Source organism: Palaemon carinicauda, chromosome 6, assembly GCF_036898095.1.
Source record: "Palaemon carinicauda isolate YSFRI2023 chromosome 6, ASM3689809v2, whole genome shotgun sequence".
Lineage (NCBI taxonomy): Eukaryota > Metazoa > Arthropoda > Malacostraca > Decapoda > Palaemonidae > Palaemon > Palaemon carinicauda.
The window spans coordinates 124,840,632-124,853,131 of record NC_090730.1 but is presented as its reverse complement, the minus strand read 5'-3'; the positions used below and the strand labels follow the sequence as shown (position 1 = coordinate 124,853,131).

At 41.1% G+C, this 12,500-nt stretch overlaps 1 pseudogene; it reads left to right on the top strand.

Moving 5' to 3' along the window:
* Positions 1–12,500, top strand: part of LOC137643219 (DE-cadherin-like) — a 201,020-nt pseudogene that overhangs the window by 36,105 nt on the left and 152,415 nt on the right.

Sequence of the window (12,500 nt, the reverse complement as noted above, 5' to 3'; positions counted from 1 at the left end):
TCAGATTGGAGTTCGAGTCACGCTAAAACTCGTTAGTTCCTTTGGTCACTGCACCCTTGTGAGCTTAGGATGGGAGTTTGGCGTAGCCTTTAGGTCTCTCTGCTGAGACATCAGCAACCATTGCCTGGCCCTCCTTGGTCCTTACTTGGGTGGAGAGGGGGATTGGGCGCTGATCATATGTATATACCGGCAATCTTTAGGCCATTGTCCTGCTTGATAGGGCAATGTCACTCTACCTTGCATCTGCCATTCATGAGCGGCCTTCAAAGGTTCTCTTTTCCCCTACTTCTGTTACTACTTTTGTCCTTGTTCTTTTGTAAATCATCTCAACCACTCTAACCAACTCCTCTAGGACTTAACTGTTTCTCAAGCACCAAAACATAATTCACCTTGGGATTCTATCATAAGCGTTCTGTAGATCTACTAAAGTACATAAGACCTGTAGCCAATTTCCCCGTAGCTGCCTTACTATAAAGATGGCTTTCGCTGTCCCTCGCCCCTTCATGAATCCATACTGCTGTTTCCCATTCTTTACAGTATCTCTCAACCTCTCATCTAGTACCCTCTTAAAGATTTTCAAACCATGCTCTTATAGGTGAATTCCATGTAGTTACTACATTCCATTACACAACCTTTCTGCTGAAATATAGATACCATTAGACTCTCCTTCCAGTCTTTAGGCACCGTTTCCTCTTCCCATATCGCTCTTGATAAGTCCAGCACCCCTCTGTAGTTAGCATCTTGAAAATTTCAGTTTGAAATTCTGATGAACCTGGTGTTTTACCATTTTCAATTTCACTTGATGTCTGCTTCACTTCTGTATTCCGTATCTCCATCACTTTCCTCTCCACCATTTGTGTTTCTCCCTGCACCACTCTCTCATTTTCAGTAGGTACATTTCGTCTCCATGTCTCCCTCCCCATGCAATATATTTTCATTTCTATCATTGATGACCCCCAGTTGCCCCAAATCTTGTTTTTGCCTTTTCCTCAAGTTTGATATATATATATATATATATATATATATATATATATATATATATATATATATATATATATATATATATCCCAACTCCTTATTATGAGGAAATTATTCAGTCATATATAACCAGACACTACAGATATAGAAGCTGAAGGAATCGGATGAACAATCCTTGCCTGATGAAATTGTGCATTCTTTGCTAAAAGGAGCATTTTATTGAAAATCCGTCATTCAAATAAAAAAAAAAATCATAGAAAAAAGGCCTCTTGCAATAAGCGGATGAGAACTAAGCAAATAAAAAAAAATATATTTTTAATTTTTTTTTTCATCATGTCATGAAAAAATTATTCAATTGAAGACTATCTTGTATTGTTTATTGTCACATAATCTTATTACTTGAAGGACTATATTATATATGATATATATTTTTCTTATGAGGGCAAATAAACAAAAATGTATTTCGGAATCTTTTTCCCGAAAACATTATAATCGTTTGAAGCATGTATGATTATTACCTTTCTGTATGCAATATATGTTATATTTGAACTTGCGCCTTCTGAGGAGGCTATATTTATGGGATATCGAGTGCTAATGAGAAACCTACTTCAAATATGTTTGCTCTGTCATATTCTTTATCCCTTATCTTTGGTTCCATATATGCTATATGATGTAACTATTCTACATTAATATTGCTTACTTTTTGTGGTCAAGTGCAAATGCAGTAGTATTTTTCATACTCTCCTCTATCCACAGTTTTTATGTATTCGCTGTATACTAATTAGTTCGTATTCGTAATATTTTGAAAATATATTAAGCTATCTTTTTAGCCTTTATCATAAATAGAATATATTTTTCCAAATGATATGTAAAATCAGAGAGAGAGAGAGAGAGAGAGAGAGAGAGAGAGAGAGAGAGAGAGAGAGAGAGAGACTAATCGAAATCCAGTTGTCCTATTATAGAAATGGAATCGAAGAGAATACAACAAACCAGTATGTCAGTGAGCAAATGAATGAGTAAGGATTAAAAACATTGAAAACAAGTAGCAAAGTGTGTTGAATCTGCTGTATTTTATGTAAGAATAAAACAAGACTTTTTGGTTGAATTTCATCTGCTATGGAAATTTCTAAGGAATAATCAGGAGAAAACGAATTGACAACCCAGCTTGTTTTGAGTGCAAATTACATCAAATAAGACTTTTTCCCTCTCTTTTTTTAGGGACCTATGTCGGTACAGTGAAAGCTATTGATGACGATAACGACCTCGAAGCCTACATCCTGCAAGATGTAAGACCGACTGACATGGTAAGTCTTCAGTCCGAGATTTCAAATAACTGCTTGTATTAAATATTGGTTCTTGTTTAGGAACATACAAAATGTAATTGCAAAGCATGAATTTTTGCACTTCAAAATTTTATTGTGGTTGTCTCTTTACAGCTGAACATAATAAAGAAATATATATATATATATATATATATATATATATATATATATATATATATATATATATATATATATATATATATATATACATACATATATATATATATATATATATATATATATATATATATATATATATATATATATATATATATATATATATATATGACAGCATCATTATATTCTACATCACCAGCCGTTACTGGTTCAATACAGAACAAAGATCTTGGACTTGTCCTGCCACTCGCATCTGCTTATGGTCTTTTTATGCCAGTCCATCCCACAAACTTTCTAAGTTCATCAATACATCGTCTTCTCTTCCTTCCCCTGATTTCCTTTGCAATCTCTAGGGACCCAGTCTATTATTCTTAATGTCCATCTTTTTTCTGTGAATCTCAGTATATGCACTGCCCACGTCCATTTCTTTTTTTTTTTTTTTACTTGTTGTTAGAATATCCTCTACTTTAGTTTGCTCTCGTATCCATGTTGCTCTTTTGTAACTATTAGTGATATGGTCATAATTATTCTTTCCATAGCTCATTGAGTTCTAACTAACTTTTGTTCTAAGGCTTTAGTAAGGATCCAAGTTTTTTATGGATAAGTTAGAAATGATAGGACCATCTGATTAAATATTTTTCTTTTTAGAGAAAGATGCATTTTGATTTTTAAATCCCACTTCATTCACCAAAAGCTCTCCATTACATCTTTATCCTTTTAATTTCGGTCTCGTGTCCAGGGGAAACACTATGTTCCCTATGTATGTATAGTATATACATTAATAATCTCTAAGGTGTTCGTCCTTAACTTTTATTTGTTGTCTCTCTACGTTTTCATTGAACATAATTTGTTTTACTCATTAATTTTCAATCCTACATTTCTCCTCTCTCCATTCAAATCTATCTTATTTTGTAATTCCTCTAATGATTCACTAAACAAGACTGTCATCTGCAAATCTTAAGTTATTAAGGTATTCGCCATTAATATCAATCCCCACATTTTCATAAATTAAAGTTCTTAAAAATTTCTTCTGGGCATGCTGCAAATAATTTAGGAGAGATGGGTTCTCCTTATCTAACTCATTTCTCAATTGAAATTTTCTCACAATTTTTATGTAGTTTTAAGATTGCTGTACTTCCTGTATAGATATTTTTAAATGGTCTAAAATAAGATTTATCTATTCCTTGTCTTTGAAGGACTTGCATTATTGCTGAAGTTTTGACAGAATTAAAAGGCTTCTCATAACCCATAAATGGCATACATAGTGGTTTGTCACACTTTTTGATTTTTCCATTAGTTGGTTAATTGCATTGGTATAGTCAGTGGTCGAATACCCACTTCTAAGCCTGCCTGCTCTCTTGACTAATTAAAGAATGCTGTCTTTCTATTGGCCCTAGTATGATCTTTCTAAATATTTTATATATTACGGAGAATACACTTATTAGGCGGTATTTTTTTTTTAGGTCTTTTGTGTCTCCCTTTTTGTGAATTAGTATAATGATAAAGTTTTTTCAAGCTGTAGCTATAGAGTAATCTTACAGACATTTGGTGTAGGGTTCAGCGAGTTTTACTACTGCAAAATTTTCTCCATTTATTATTAAATCAATTGTTAAACCATCTCCTGCAGCTTTGTCTCTTTCCATGTCTTTTAATGCTTTCTTTACTTCTCCTACTGTAACGTTTGATACCGGCTTAGGTGTTTCATTATTTCTATTGGGAAAGTTATTTCTTATATCACTGTTGTATAGCCTTGTTGATGATATTTCTATTCTCATCTTATAAAATAGATATCTGTTGGCATCCTATTCCGAGTCTTATTTTAATCAATCTGATGCTTTTTTTTTTTTTTTTTTTTAGTGTTTTCTTAATTTTGGTCTGGTTGTATTTGCTAATATCTTAAGTTTTTAGATTGTTTGTTGTTTTGGATAGTCTTTCTAATTCTATTTCATCTCTCTTGAATTCTACCCTCATTTCCAAATTCATCTTTATTAGGTTCAAGGTCTTTTCTGATAGTCTTCCTTGATCTGGTTTAGGAGCTTTTCCACCTATCTCTTGTGCTGATTCTAATATGAATTTTGTGAAATTACTGTTCATTTATTCTACACTTGCCTCCGTTCCATCTTGTTGCTGGGAATACCTATTTCTTTATTGCTAAACTAAACTTATGAGATTTTTCTCTTATTACAAGAGGGAAGTCTAGACTTTTTATATTTTGACCCACCTTCAATGTTCTTATCTATAAAAAAAAGAGCAAAAACGGAATTTTTAGCACCTCTACAGGTATCAATGACTTCATTACACTCCTTACCTAAACTATACAATGAAGCCCATATCCTAGGACCAGCAATTCGTCTCAACTCAACTATATTGGAATGAGAGAGTTTTTAATCTTTGAGTAATGCAATATTTTGTATAATCAGCATTTATTTGTTTGTGAATAAGCATACTTATTATATAGAGATTACCTGATATTTTCCACGAGCCCTTTTCATAGCTTTTCCTATTTCCATTTCACTAGAATGAAAAGCGTTTCTTTGTTCTCGCTTTCGTGAGCTGCTCAGCATTGTTTTTCATTGCTGAGTCAAGAGAGCGTTGAGGTCTTTCTCGATGTCAATCCACAAGCACGTTCACCACGGACATTGCCATCCTTTGTCGATAGTTTATTTTACAATACATCGAAGAATTCCGATGAGAACTTCTAGGCATCGGATTTTACGATGGGAAAACATGCCATAGCCATAATTCTCCCTCACTTCTGGCCTTTCTTATTTGGAAGTTTGCGGAAAAGTGTGGCTCTTATTGTTTGATCATTCTTTACATCGAGAGGTGGAACCTTCTCACCATTTTTCACAGCGATAGACTCCGATGGGAGCCATATATTTTACCGGAGTTTGCTGTCCAACCGATCAATGTACAGGTGACTTGTTATGATACCTCCCTCCTTCTGTCATACTACGTCGAATCATTTTCTTCCCTCCTAACTCATACGTGGTTCCTAACAATGATTATCGTTTTGAAAAAAATCATGTTTTTTTAGGATGAGAGGAAGTTATGGAAGACTGTGCCCATTTCGAAAGAAAAATGTGAGAACCGGGGAACAAAATGAATGGAGAAAGCTGTTCTGCAATACAATATTTTGAATAGTCTCCAAGCACGCAAAGAAGTTTTATATTCTGAGATTGGTGGAGGATCCTTCAAGATAAATTACCTTAATGCTTTCCCTTTTTGTTCTTTAGATAGATAAAATTGGGAGATGGCGGTATTTCGTCATAATGACAATGGAGAAATGGGTTACATAGGGACCTCCGGTGAAAGTATATTCTCCTCCTCTCTTATACAAATATGTACATTAAACGGTTTTATTCTTAGAGTGCAGGATTCCTGGAAAAAAAGGGTTCCAGCTCTAATTATTTTACCAAAAATAGTCGTCGAACTGCCAGGTACATAATACAGTGTTTAAGACAATAAGGCATTATATATATATATATATATATATATATATATATATATATACATATATATATATATATATATATATATATATATATATATATATATATATATATATATATATATATATATATATATATATAGATACATATATATATATATATATATATATATATATATATATATATATATATATATATATATATATATATATATATATGTATATATATATATATATATATATATATATATATATATATATATGAATATATATGTATATATATGTATATGTATATTTTTGGGCTCAAGCCATGTCGTCCTGATGGAAGTTCCTATAGGGTAGCTTCCTAGGGTATATTACAACTACGGCGATATTCCCAGAGAATTTACCTTAAGGTACCAGAATTCTAACTCCTGGAGCGAGTATCCCTCGTGAAAGGGATATCGCGACATATCAGAGGACGTATTCTAGACACGTCACATGGCAATCTACATCCTGGACAGAGATTTCGTCTCGTAGGAGGTGATTGGCGAGATACGAATTCGGGAAAGAAAAAGGGGAGCCGCTCCCAAGGCTTCCCTATCCCCCGATTCGTATGCGTGCCTGGCGCCAGTCCTGGCGCCATCTGTATTCCTTTTTGCGTAGCTTAACAACTCGGTGTTTTTTCCTGTTTTTCTCGCAAATCTTGGATTTATTCGGCTTTTCATGGCTTCTCCGTCTTCGTTGGCCTCTGATAAGTTGAGTATAGTGTCTGTTATGTATAAATGTAGGCTCTTGGTTAAATTTTGAGTGATTAATAGGATTAATCTTTGATACAAGAGCCGTAGCCTACCAGAGGTGTCCTGGACACTGTCGCTCGCTAGGTATAAATTAGTTAGTCAGAGCGACATTCCTGGTTGTTTTGCTTTAATAAATTTTAGCTATTTAGCATTACATAGGATTTCCTTTCGTGCTTAGTATTATTTGGCGAAGTATTCGCCATTCTGGCCCACGCTAGGCCATGTAGCCTAGTCGTTTGGTCCTAGTACTTCATGCATGATTTTGGTTTTTCCGAGTGTAATTAAAATTTTATTGAAGCTTTAGGCTATATTTTATACATTTTAGACTGTGTGGAATATTTCCAAGATTGTATACGTGTGAGTTTCGGTGAATTAGGTAATCGATTCTCTTGGTGCCTAGGCTAGTTGCTTATGGAGCCTTAGTATACTTTATCATACTCCCCGGTTGCTTTCTTTTCTTTGGAGAAGGTATGCAATCCCTTTCCCTCTGTTTAAGCCTTGGGCTTATCCCTAAGTGGTTTTTTCCGAATTTATTTTCGATAAAACTATACTAGGGTGTTACTGTACCTTCCTGTTCCTGTAGTTATGGTTCAAGAGGGACAGAACAACAGAGTTTTTAGTCTGAGTCTGTGTTGTCTGGCTTAGGGCTGAGTCCCTCTCGCTGACCTAACACATACAAAGGGAGCTTAGCTCCCTTAGGTCACTACCGAAGGTTTCTGTAGTTATGATTCCTTCTTTTGTGATCTACCAGACTAGTCCTGTTGCTGTTCTCGGGGGAGGATAAGTTCTTCCCTTGGGAGTAGCAACGCCTTCCTTGCTTTGGTGCTCTGGAAGCTGGCAAGTATTGCTGGCCTTTCCCCTTAGATCTCCCTTAGGCTAAGATAAGTTTCTTGGCTGTGGGTGATCTGTCACTAAAGCAAGGTTGGCAGGACCCTCTTGTCCCTTCCCTCTCTATCTCCGTAATGGCCTAGCCATTACTGTACTGTACGTCGTTCTACATCTAGACCTAGTATAGGTTAGGATGTGGAATTGACTCAGCCCCTTGCCGGCCGGCAGAGCTGGCCGGCAGGGGTCTTACTGTACTGTACGTCGTTCTACTTCTGGACCTAGTATAGGTTGGGATGTGGAATTGACTCAGCCCCTTGCCGGCCGGCAGAGCTGCTGGCCGGCAAGGGTCTTATGTTTTCGAGTGCTGCCCGGACCTCTCTTGGTCCCTCATCCATGCCTGCCGGCAGAGCCGGACGGCATTGGTCAAGGAAGCCTGAATTAGTTTCTCCCCTTCCTTATATGCACTCTTTCGGTTGCCGGGCTTGGAGGTTGTGTACACTCTTATCCCGGCATCCATTCTATTTTTCTTCTAGTGCTGTACCTGTCCCGGCTGCCGGCCTATGAGGCCGGCAGCCGGGCAGGTGTAGTCCTCTGGTTCTTTTGCTGCCGGCTGGCATCGGTCTTGTACCTTTGCCGGCCGGCTTATGTCAGTCCTTGTCTGCCGGTCACCAAGAGTGTGGCCGGCAGCTGGGTACTACCTTGTGTAGTTGCTGGCCGGCAGCCATTGCCGGCCAACACTGGCTGTTACCGGCCGGCAGTTGCTGCCGACCGGCACAGGCATTTGAACCAGAGTGATGCCGCCCTATAGCTGTTAAGTAGTATACTTTAAAGCCTGTTGTGGTGTGTGCCGGCCGGCAAAGGCAGGCCGGCACACATCCCCCTATACTGTACTAGTATTCTTCTGTATAGCATATACAGTAAGAAGAAAACTATAGTATGGGTTTTGGTACAGCACTGTATCTTCTAACACTATTGTGTTTTCTTGCACATCCCTTTGATGTTGCCCTCAGATAGGAAGCTGAGTTCTTCCCTGTCTATTATCCAGGATTTTAAAATCATTGCTTAGGTGTGAGCTCCACCTGTTTCCTCTGGAAACCTTGCATTGGTTACTCTAGAAGAGATAAACCATTTTGATTTTATTATCTGGAAGGCTGCAACAATGGGTTGTGAGGGAAACACAAGTGTGTGTCTTTCCTTTATGAATTGTTATGCTATACAATGCATATCCAGTGATACATAGTTCACTTGATACTCATGGAAATTTCTTCTCTTTACAGGAGGACCCTCCGAAGTGCGGAAATGTTTTCTGCAATGTCCGCAGCAAGAACCTCTGCGGACATGAGTGTTGTAGGAGACACGCAACATGCGCTGTCTCCAAGGTTGATCTCCAGTATTGGGACCCTCAGGTATGTACTGTATGCACTAACCTGATTACTGAGGCTTTTGATTCCCCTAGAACGGCGGAATCAAGGGATATAGCAAGGGAAAAGCTTCGTACTTGGGTAAGGGGCTTCAAGAAGAACACCTCTGGCCCTTATCTTCCAAGTGAGAAGATGAGGGCGTATCTTTTTCCCCAGGCATCAGCTGATGCAGTGATTCCCCAGCCTCAAGAGAAGATCCCTCAAGATCAAGTCCAGGTGTACGTGGAAGTCGCAGTTGCGATGCAAGACATCCAGTTAGATGACAGGATGTCTGACCTGGACGAACGTTTGGAACAAGACCTCCTGGCAGAAGGTCAGGATGAAGTTCAAACCCCGGATGTCGTAGAGGATGAGGTCGACGAGGTGTCGGCTACTCCGGTTCAGATTCCGGAGCCTATTCCCTCAACATCGGCTGGTCTCCCAGTAGAACTGGGACAGGCCCTCTCTTCGATTGTTGGAATGATCCAACAAATGCAGAAGGAGAATCAGGAGAAGGCGGCTGCAATGGAACTGCGTATGCAGTCCCTGGCAGAATCACATGGGCCCCGGAAAAGGCTCAATGTGAAAGACCTTCCCATATGCTCAGATGCTAACCCATGGAGGTATGCTGAGCACATGCCGATGACGACTGGAAAGATCGTCATCTCGGATAAGCTGGGTTCAGTTCCCCTAGAGGAGGTAGAATTCTGGCCCAGCAAGGCATCATATCCGGACTGCTATGTCCGGCTGAGAAAAGAACCAGCTTCAAGGGAGGAGACAGAGCCGAAGGAGGTCATTATTATGGACCACGCTAAGGCTCAAGCCCTACTTTCATCCTCGATGAAAGAGAGGGGCTTCTCTAACTCGAAGGTAGCTGCATTGAGCAAGAAGCTCCCTTCTTTTGTGTCCTCTCCTGATAGAGCCTTCCCCTTTTTACAGAAAGGGTTTGCGGCTGTCCTAAAGGCAGTCGAGGCCGGCAAGCCTTGCCCCTCCCTGGAGGAGTGTAAACCCTTGTCGCTGGCCCTGCCTATGGACCACAAAGACTGGAAGGATGTCCATCTGACATTCTCAGTGGGAAAGTTGGAGGCTGATATTGCCGGACGGCAATTCGGCGAGGACCTCCCCAAGCTGTCCGAGTCTCTTTTACGAAGAGAGTTTGAGACAAAAGAAAGACTGGCTGCCTCAATGTCTCATCAGACTACTCTTGAGACGATGGCAAGTGACCCCAAGGTCCATGAAATGTTCATGGTAGTGGCTAAGTCTCACCTAGCCACAGTGACGAAGGACCTTTATGGCTTCGTCAAGGCAAGGAGAGCTTGCAGGGAGTTCGTGTTCACCGGGGCTTCGGTGAGACACGAGCCAAGGAAGTTAATCTCCTCCAACATTTGGGGAAAAGACCTTTTCCCTACCGATGTGGTCAAAGAGGTTGTTGATAAGGCCGCCGTGGAGAATAGAAACCTTCTCCAGAAGTGGGGCCTGGCTATCAAAAGAAAATCTTCCCCGGATGAGGGTCCTCAACCAAAAAGGAAGAATATGAGGACTAGGCTACCGTCTCGGCCAGCCAAGCCTTTTAGACAGCAACAGCAACTGCAATTGCCATTGCCTCCAGTGCCCCAGATGGTGGCACAAACCCCGACTACTTTTCAGTGGGTACCCCAGGCTGTGCCAGGTCAGTCAACCACATTCACCCCAACGTTCGAAGGACAGTCTTCTTCCTTTCGTGCAAAACCTAGAGGAGCAGCCAGAGGCTCGTCTAGGCGCCCCTCAAGGGGAAGGGGATTCAGAGGTGGTCGTGGTCAGGGAGGCAAGACCTCAGGACGGCAGTCCAAGTGAAACGATACTGGTAGGAGGGAGACTGATGAAATTTTGGGATCGCTGGACCTTCGATCCCTGGGCCCAAAGCCTACTCAAGAATGGACTGGGCTGGAGCTGGTACAGCACTCCACCCCCGTGTCTTCGGTTTTTCCAACACTCCACCCCCGTTTTGGAGGAGTACGTTCAAGAACTGTTGGAGAAAAAGGTGATCCGAAAGGTGAAGTCCATCAAATTCCAAGGGAGGCTGTTTTGTGTTCCCAAGAAAGACTCGGAAAAGCTCAGAGTCATTCTGGACTTGTCGCCACTCAACAAGTTCATAGTGAATTGCAAATTCAAGATGCTAACACTGCAACACATAAGGACCTTATTGCCCAAGAGGGCATACTCAGTCTCTATAGACTTGTCAGACGCCTATTGGCACATTCCAATCAGCCGTCGACTCTCCCCCTACCTAGGGTTCAGGCTACAACAGAGACTATACGCCTTCAGAGCCATGCCATTCGGGCTAAACATAGCCCCAAGGATTTTCACGAAGCTTGCGAGCGCAGCTCTCAAACAATTACGCCTAAAGGGAATTCAGGTAGTAGCCTACCTGGACGACTGGCTGGTGTGGGCAGCATCCGAGACCGAATGCTTGCAAGCTTCCAGTCAGGTGATCCAGTTCCTAGAGTACCTAGGCTTCAAGATCAACAGAAAAAAGTCTCGACTTTCTCCATCCCAAAAGTTCCAGTGGCTGGGAATCTACTGGGACCTTTTGTCACACAGTTTCTCCATCCCGACGAAGAAAAGGAAGGAGATAGCGGGCTCTGTCAAGAGACTTCTAGATTCCGAAAGGATATCAAGACGCGAACAGGAGAGGGTACTAGGCTCTCTCCAGTTTGCTTCAGTGACAGACCCAGTGCTAAGAGCACAGCTAAAGGATGCAACCGGAGTTTGGAGAAGGTATGCATCAAACGCGCGAAGAGATCTGAGAAGACCAGTGCCGCCTCGGCTACGTACTCTTCTCAGACCTTGGTCCCAAGCCAGACATCTAAAGAAGTCGGTTCTTCTTCAGCCACCTCCCCCGTCGATGACGATTCACTCAGACGCCTCAAAGGAGGGATGGGGAGGTCACTCTCATCGGAAAAAAGTCCAGGGGACTTGGTCCAAGCTATTCAGGACCTTTCATATAAACTTTCTAGAAGCTATGGCAGTGCTCCTTACCTTAAAGAAAGTCTCCCCGCGTCACTCGATCCACATAAGATTGGTGATGGACAGCGAGGTGGTTGTGAGATGCTTGAATCGACAAGGGTCGAGGTCACCACCTCTCAACCAAGTGATGTTAGCCATTTTCCGATTGGCGGAAAAGAAGAAGTGGTACCTGTCGGCAGTTCACCTTCAAGGAGTCCGCAATGTGACAGCGGACGCTCTATCCAGGTTCACACCGATAGAGTCGGAATGGTCCTTAGACGCAGGATCATTCTCCTTCATTCTGAATCAAGTCCCAGAACTGCAGATAGACCTCTTTGCGATGAAAGACAACAAGAAGTTGCCCCTGTACGTGTCCCCTTACGAGGACCCCTTAGCGGAAGCAGTGGACGCAATGTCCCTCGACTGGAACAGATGGTCCAGGATTTATCTGTTCCCTCCTCACAACCTTCTGTTGAGGGTCCTCAACAAACTGAGATCCTTCAAGGGGGTAGCAGCAATAGTGGCCCACAAGTGGCCGAACAGTATGTGGTTCCCCTTGGCGTTGGAACTACAGATGAAGTTCGTGCCGCTACCACATCCAGTTCTGACCCAGCGAGTCCAGAAGTCGACTGTCTGCGCT